The 8,850-nt window shown below is 42.7% G+C and overlaps 1 protein-coding gene across 1 annotated transcript in view; it reads left to right on the top strand.

Moving 5' to 3' along the window:
* Nucleotides 1–392: 392 nt before the first annotated feature.
* Nucleotides 393–8,850, top strand: part of PHC1 (polyhomeotic homolog 1) — a 170,827-nt gene continuing 162,369 nt past the window's right edge. Inside the window, exon 1 of the mRNA XM_070938332.1 lies at nucleotides 393–480. The gene's annotated coding sequence lies outside the window, so the exon portion shown is untranslated. The remainder of the gene's footprint in view (nucleotides 481–8,850) is intronic.

The raw sequence follows: 8,850 nt of genomic DNA, 5'->3' as shown, positions 1-8,850 counted from the left end.
AACGAGGAGAGCAGCGCCGGATTACACGCTTCTGCGCTGCCTGCAATCGAAATCAAGACCCGCCCAATACCAAAGATGATCGACCTCGAGCGCCAGCTCCCCATCACCATGGCAACTGCAAACCTCGCTAGTCAAGGGCTCAAGGAGAAGGCAAGTCATGTGCTCCGGAAGAACCGCCTTTTGGCGCCCCCTTTGGCAGGAAGTGGGTAAACGAGAAGACAAGGAGGGGGAAGCCTGAGCCAAGGAAATTAAATACTCGGCGGAGTGGTCGGTTTATATCGGAAAGCGGCTTTGACTTCGGGAAAGGCGATCTGCCGAGGGGGCGCGGTGGCAGCCCTTTGGGCCCCTCCCCTCCTTCCTGGGTTTCTTCGCTGCTGCCGCCGGATCCCGGCTCCGCCCCGCCCCCGTTGCTGGGAGGGCTGGTCTGGGTCGTTGGCGCGCCCCCTTCGGGGTAGACGCTAGGCCTAGCTGGAACCAGAGGTAAGGAAGTGGTGCCCGACCCAGGACCACACCTGCAAGTCACTTTTCCTCCTGCAGCCATTGCGGTTCCCGCCCCTCCTTTCGCCCCATGCAGTTTCGGACCATTTTTTGTTAGTGAGCTTCTTGTTCGTGGTCTGTTTTTCTCACCGGTCTCTTGATTGTTCACACAATGAGTAGTCGTATCCCAGGTCAATTGTTTACTCTGTCTTGTTCCGCTCGTGCCTGTTCCTTTGATAGCTGCACTTGAAACACGTGTTTCCCGCGTTAATATTTTACCTGCACAATCTCTGTAGGGCATTCTTGTAAACAATGCTTGCAGTACTTTTTGCAGAATGAAGGCTTCAGCACCCTACCTGGTCCTTCTCTGCCTGCCTGCCTATTCTTACCATCTATTAAAAATTATTTCTGGAACCTAGAGAAGAATTCTGCCGCTTTCTGGTTAACTGCCGAAAAGCGGCTGACCGACTTCTTTTGTAGAATAAGGCTCATTTGGATTCTTATTGATTAAAAGCATCAAAAGGCAAGGTAGTTAATTCCGGAGCTGGCTAACAAACTTCCAAAATCTACGTTTATTTCACTCAGGAATTCAAGATTTTATTGGGGGTAGATAAATGGCAGACAAAAGGTATCAAGAAGTGAATCAGACTAAAAATAAAAATTAAAATTAAAACATAACTTGCCTCTAGTATCTAGACATCCGATTTCGAACTAAGGAGAAATTTTCTGACAGAACAATCAGTGGAACAACTTGTCTTAAGAAGTTGTGGGTGCTTCATCACTGGAACTCCCTGCTTGAGCAGAGGGTTGGGCTAGAAGACTTCCAAGGTCCTTTCCAACTCTTATTCTGTTACCCATTCTTTCCTTAGGATTTGTCCTAATTAAAACAAATTCTAATTTTTTTCTCTTGGAGAAAGAAACATTAGCTCATTGAAAACCTAAACTGCAAATTGTGTCAGAACCAATTGACAAAGATATTCAACCTTTTAAGGAGAATGGAAATGCAAGCAGTTGAAGATTGATTCAGAAGGCATGGGGGAATCATGTTATTGCTTTCAAAAATTTCTTCCCCTGCTTCTAGCAACATAATTTCTGATATTAAAGAGGTCCAGTGCCTTTATTATAAGTTTCAGTAGAGAAAATACAATGAATACAGTTGCCTTAAAAGGTTCTCCAAAGTTATAGCCATTAGTGCCATTTGCTTGCAAGAATGACTTTTAATGTCTGCCAGAGTACATGGGCTAATTTTGCAATAGTTTTGAAATAGTTAACTTTACATTGACATGAGCAGAGAGCACGGTCCCTATAGTTGTTTAGGGTTGTGCTTGAAAGTTTGCTCTTTTCCCCCAGGGTTAGGGGTTAGAATGTTCAGGTGTAGGGGGAAGAGAGAGAGACTAAAGAAAAAGTAGAATGCAAATATTTTTAAAACAGAAGCATTAAAGGGTGAACTAGTATTGTCACTGCATTGTGTATAAAGTCCTAGGAAAGGATATGCTAACATCACTTTATTGCTGAGTTGCAGTCTGAAATCCAGGGCAACATGTAGGCTCCCAAAACTCTAGTATGATTCCTAGAGATCTCCAAAGGTTGTTACTAAAAGATTTTAAAGTTAAATTAGCTAATTTTTAGAAGTTTAGTTTTTGTTCCCGGCTATCTGTTGCTTTTTTTGAGCTCAATTAGTACTCAAACTCTTGATACTGTACCTCCTTTTTCCCAGAAAAAGAATAGAATAGAATTCTTTATTGGCCAAGTATGATTGGACACACACGGAATTTGTCTTGTGTGTCTTGCATACGCTGTCAGTGTACATAAAAGAAAAGATACACTCGTCAAGAATCATAAGGTACAACACTTAATGATAGTCATAGGGAACAAATAAGCAATCAAATCATATTAGGAAACAGTCAATATAAATCGTAAGGATACCAGCAACAAGAATTCTGCACTAATATGTTTGGCAGAGGCAAGTTGTATAAACTTTAAAATAATTTACTTTGGTTTGCTGATAATTTATAAGTTTGAAAACCCATTGTGATCAAGTTTCAATAGCACTGTAGCTGTATTTTGAGCTAATTCAGGTTTTTGAATCATCTTTGAAGATAATCCCATTCAATGTTTTGCAGCAAATAACAAGAAAATATGAGTGTTGCCAGTTTATCTTTGGCCCAGAAATAGTTATAGCTGGTATCTCAACAATCAAAAACAGTCTGGTGATATCTTGCCAAATTAGCAAATTATTATAAAGCACTTCAGAACAGTCTTAAGTTGATAAATTTTTGCTTACTGGCTGAGCTCTGTTATTCTTTCTTCCTTTATTTATTAGATTTCTTTGCTGTCCATCTTGCTTTTAGGTGCCTTTGGGCAGCTTACAACATCAAGAGTAAAACCATGAAGAATAAATATTTCTAATAATGTAAAAATACATTATTATACATGCCCGCTGTGGGGCAATTTGCTGTGGGACAATTTAACAATTCTATTTACCGGTAATTATTTTAAATAAATAAAAATATTTTAATTTTTGCAATTCACATTTCATTCTGTCTCTCCCTTTTGCATACTTTCTTTAATGATTCTATTCCACTATTTCTTTGATATTAGTGTAACTCTTGTCTGGCAGCGAGTTGTCCTGCAGCGAGTTAGGTGGGCGAGTTGTCCCGCAGTGAATTGGCCATGGCAAATTAGCTGTGGCAAGTGAGTTGGCTGTGGTGAATTGACATAGACCGTTCTCAAATAGTCTGGACCCATGCCATGCTAGGCTTTCAAGGAGATAACCAACACTTTGAATTGCACCCAGAATCCAACTGGCAGCCAGTCCAGCTTGCAGAACAGTGGTGTAACATAGGCCACTCTAGGGCTCCCCAGAATTGCCTGTGCAACTGCACTCTGCATCAGTTAGTTTCCAAAGCTGTTCAAGAATAGCCCTTATTATATGATAAGAAGGTGAATAAGATTTTTAAAAGCCATATATTAAGAAATGCTTTATTGCGTGTCTGGAAAAAATATCAATACAAATTAAATGATAAGATACCTATATGGGCAGTACCCAGACACGCCATAGAGAACATAAGTGCAGAACAAAAACAAGATGTGATTACATATAAAGAGCTTCTTAATATGGAAAGAGGTACATTACAGTTAAAGTCTTTGAATGTATTAAAAGAAGAAAGGATAATTCAAACTTGGTTTCAGCATGGACAGCTACAAGCTAGATGGAAAGAGAATCAGAAAATTGGCATCATGCAAAATGAGGAAAACTTGGTAAAACAAATCCGAGATCAGAGCCAAATGCATATAAAAAGGTTGTATAACACATTGATAGAAATAGACTCAGAAACGGAGTTAGTTAAAGATTGTATGATAAAATGGGCACAAAATATTGAGGAGCCAATAATGATGGAAACGTGGGAGAAAATATGGGTTAGAAATGTAAAATTTACACAAGGCCAAAACTTGAGAGAAAATTTTTACAAAATGTTTTATAGATGGCATCTAGATCCTAAAAAGTTAGCTTGTATGTATCCAAGCTTGCAATCCAAGTGTTGGAGATGTGAGTGTGATGATGCCACGTATTATCATATATGGTGGACATGTAAAAAAATCAAAGCATTTTGGATAAAAATATGGTGGATTATGCAAAATATTCTTAAAAAGATAAAGTTTACTCCACAGCTGTTTTTGCTGGGTATAATTACAGATTGTATGGTTATGGAGACTAATTTGATTTTAAATTTAATAACCGCAGCAAGACTTTTGGTGGCCCAGTATTGGAAGAAGGAAGATTTTCCTACTATTGAAGAATGGACACTAAAAGTAATGAACTTAGCAGAGATGGCCAAAATTTCAGCGTATTTGAAGGACCATTCAAATGAAAGATATATTTTGGAATGGAGAAGATGGATTAACTATATTCAAAACAAATATGGGATTAAAAAGTTTCAAATATTTTATGAATGAATAAAGAGACTTTAGAAAGTATTTAAATTTAGTCATGTAAAAGGGGAGTTAAAAGTACAAGAGGGAGATAGGAGTCTATAGATAGTTAGCATATGTTAGTATATGATTGTTAAATGCTATACCCTGTATTTTGCTCTGGGAAGTCGGGGGGGGGGGGGTTGGGGAGGGAGGTGGAAGGTGGGATGGGAAAACATTTGTAAAATTCTTTAAAACTTTTTAATAAAAAAAAAAGAATAGCCTCATGAAGAGCGTGTTGCAGTAGTCCAAATGTAAGATGACCAGGGCTTGACTAACTGAATGCAGGGATTCCCAATCCAGGAAATGGCGCAATTGATATACAACATGAAGTTGTGCAAAGGCTCTCCTAGCCATGACTACCACCTGCTCTTTGAGCAAGAATTCTGACTCCCGGATAACCCGCAGCGCAACCCCATTCAGAACTAAAGATGTTAAAGAGTCCCAAATCTTGAAGCTCAATGCACCCAAAACCATTTTGTTTGCCTTGATTAAGTTGAAGCCTGTTGTCTCCCTCACGTTCCCCTGGCACCATGAGAGGGTAGCTACATCACTTGGATCACCAGGGTTGGAGATATAAAGTTGAGTATCATTAGCATCATTAGATACTTCATCCCCTGGTGGCGGATGATTTCATCCAGCAGCTTCATGTATATGTTAAAAAGGAGTACCAAACCCTGTGGCATGCCACAAAAGAACAGCCATGGACTGGATCTTTCACTCCCTATCAACACTGATTGGGACTGACCGTGGAGAAAGGAGCCAAATCAGTACAACACTGTGCTCCCCAGCCTCAAACCTCATAGGTGCCCAAAAGGATACGATGGTTGATGATATTGAAGGCCGCTGAGAGGTCAAGGAGAACAAAAATGATTGCAATACCCCATCCCACGCTCACCAGAGATCATCAAGTGATACTGGGCCTGAAATCTGACTGGAAGAAGTCTACATAATCAGTTTCATCCAGGACCCTCTGAAGCTGCCAAGCAACAATGTTTTCTACCACTGTCCCTAGAAAGGGAAGATGGGAAACTGCCATTTCTCTCTTGTAGGGATTAGCTTTTGGTTTATGGACATTCATCTAGTCCAGGTGTGTCCAATATGTGGGCCATGTGCTGCATGAGGCCCTAGGTGGTGCAGTGGTTAGAGTGCAGTACTGCAGCTACTTCAGCTAACTGCTAGTTCAGCAGATCAGCGGATCAAATCTCACCGGCTCAAGGTTGACTCAGCCTTCCATCCTTCCGAGGTGGGTAAAATGAGGACCCAGATTGTTGGGTGCAATATGCTATTTAGTATACTGTCTTTGGTGTAAGCCACCCAGAGTCCTCAGAGAGTAGGCGGCATAGAAATTATTATTATTATTATTATTATTATTATTATTATTATTATTATTATTATTATTATTATTAGGCAACTAGTAATGAGGTGTCACAAGTTATAATAAAAAATATTTAAAAAATAAAGGAAAATTAGAATTCTTTATTGACTAAGTGTGATTAGACATACAAGGAATTTGTCTCCGGTGCATAAGCTTAGTGTACATACAACAATAGTGATTATCATAGTCATTGTAAAACTACATTCATCATAAAACATTAGACACAGCACTTAGTGATAGTCATGGATACTAAATAAGCAATTAACATAAATCACACTAGGATACTAAGTAAACAATATAAATCATAAGATACAAGCAACAGTTAAAGTTATAAGGAGATAGGTAATAGGGAAGATGAGAATAATGATGGTAATACTGCCTTTCTAGATAGTTTGACAGTGTTGTGGGAACTTGTTTAGCAAAGTGATGGCATGGGGGGAAAAAACTGTCCTTGTGTCTAGTTGTTCTGACATGCAGTGCCCTATAGTGTTGTTTTGAGGGTAGAAGTTGAAACAGTTTATGTCCAGGATGTGTAGGGTTTGTAGATATTTTCACAGCCCTCATTCTGGCTCATGCAGTATACGAGTCCTCAATGAAAGAGATTGTAAGCAATTGTTCTGTAGTTCTAATTATCCATTGAAGTCTGAGTTTGTTTTGATTGGTTGCAGTGCCAAATCAGACAGTTATAGAGGTGCAGATGACAGATTCAATAATTCCTCTGTAGAACTGTATCAGCAGCCCACCTTATACTCCAGCGTGTTTTTTTGAGGGGCTTTTATGCCTCCGTTGTTACACTTGCATAACCATCAGTAACCTCTGGTGGAGCTCAATTGTGCCTGCTCAAGACCTCAATTGCAGCCATGCCTAAAGCCCTGGCGAAATGGAAACATGGCCGCTTGGCCAGTACTGCTGCACTTGCCCTGTCGGATTCTGCCTCTCATAACAGGCCTCATGACACGGTGACATCCAGAGAGTCGGTACCATCGTCGGACCTAGCACGATCTCGCTAAAAAGGCCACAAGCATGGGACATCTTCTAAATCTGAGAGGTGAAGGGACAAGGTCTTGACAAAGCTCTGCGAAAAGGTGAGCGCTGATATGGCTGCAAAGAATGCTGTGACCGCACCTATTGCTGATAATGCAAATCCTGGGTCAGTTCCTACACCCGATACCCCAGATCAGTTATCCCTACGGGACTGCCCTGTGACCATTTCAGCTTCTGCTTTGTGGGGCTCTTCTGATCCTCCTCTACCGGCTGCTTCTGCTCTGGAAATTACACAGTCAGCCGACTCTGCACCTACGACTTCGTCTCCTGCAACGGCTGTCTCTTGTCAATTGCTACCTGAGCAACTTCAACTTCTAATAGAAAATGCGGTGCAGAAATCTTTAGCTGCACAAGAACAATCACGTAGCCGCCCTGAATCAGTACGGTCGGTTTCTTCTGTTTCTCCTGAGCGACGGGTTAGTGAGGAACACCAGACCCGGGCTCCTGATTCACCTTCTTGTTCTCATTCCAGTCAACCGTCAGTCTTGAGAGATGTGGACTATGATGACTTCGTCCTGTCAGATGATGAGAACTTGCCTCAAGAACAACCGGCCTTTACTGGACTTTTTCCACAGGCTCTGTTTAAGTCCTTACTATTTAAGGCCGTTAACACCGCTCGCTTGTCTTCGCCCGCTGCGGACCCAGTTCCGGTTTCTGAGGCATTGGATCTCATGTTCACAGAACCTGCCAGGCCTATTACTTCCATCCCAACACCTCCTCTATTTGTAGATGTAGTGAAATGGCAGTGGGCTTCATCTGGTTCGGCTCCTTCGCCCTCGTCAAATGATCGCAAGAACTTTCACGTCGCTGCCGAACTAGATTCTCTTCTTCAGGTGCCATCGGTGGACACCTCTATTGCCGCCCTATTACCCAACGCCAACGTTCCGGGCGATCCTGATGAGGGCCTTCGGTCAGATGAACGTCGCTCGGATTTGGTCCTCCAGCGGGCCCATCAGAATTCCGCCTGGGCTATTAGGGCAGCCACTATGGCATCCTTTTTTAACCGTTTCACCTTCTTTGGCTGCGCCAGCTCCAGGAGAAACTGCCTCCGGAGGACACTCGAGTCAGGCAGGACTTGAATAAAATTGTCACAGCCTTGCAGTTTTCAGCAGACTCCACACTAAACGCTGCTCGCTTCGCTTCCAAAGCGTTGGCCTCTACGGTCACTGCCCGTCGCCTTGTCTGGCTTCGACACTGGCAGGCTGACGCCTGCCATAAGTGGCATCTGGCCTCAGTTCCTTTTGGGAGGTCCCACCTATTTGGTGATACCTTGGAACCGTTCCTCACTGAAACCAGGGATAAGAAGAAGGTCTTGGCACCTGTATTTCGACGGGGAGACTCAAGATTTGCCCCTTATACCCCTCGCTCTAATTTCCGAGGTGCTGATGGCATGGAGTTGGCTCCCTTCTCTTCCCCTAGACCTTATAGTAATTTTAACAGGCAGCGGGGATCTCAAGACAGGCCCTCCCGGGGAAAACCCTTTGTGTCTAGGCGGCCCTTTCGGGGGGGAGGAGGTCGTTCCTACCGGCGCCGTCGCTAAGTGCATCTTGTATCCTCCCATTGGCGGCAGATTAGCCATCTTTGTCGCCGTTTGGGAGAATTCTACTTCCGATAAGTGGGTCCTGGCTACCTTAAAATCTGGGTTGGCCATCGAATTTCTTTCCCCTCCCCCGAGCACCTTTGCTGTCCGCTTTCTTGTAATCCCGAAAAGAGGGCGCGTATGGACGCTGCGGTACAGCATCTCCTTTCCATCAGGGCTATCCAACCTGTTCCGCCCGATCAAGTCGGGTCGGGTTTCTATTCCCGGGTTTTTCTAGTTCCTAAGTCCTAGGGGGGGTGGAGACCCATTCTGGATCTAAAACGGTTAAATCGGTATGTCACATACCGTAAATTTAAGATGCAGTCGTTGAAATCGATCCTTGACGGTGTTAGGAGGGGCGATCTCCTTTTTTCTATAGACCTAACTGAGACTTACTTGT

The sequence above is a fragment of the Pituophis catenifer genome, unplaced genomic scaffold (genome assembly GCF_029215685.1).
Source record: "Pituophis catenifer annectens isolate HBS135680 unplaced genomic scaffold, rPitCat1.0.hap2 SCAF_2, whole genome shotgun sequence".
In the NCBI taxonomy this organism is placed as follows: domain Eukaryota; kingdom Metazoa; phylum Chordata; class Lepidosauria; order Squamata; family Colubridae; genus Pituophis; species Pituophis catenifer.
This window is presented reverse-complemented; position numbering and strand designations above follow the sequence as displayed.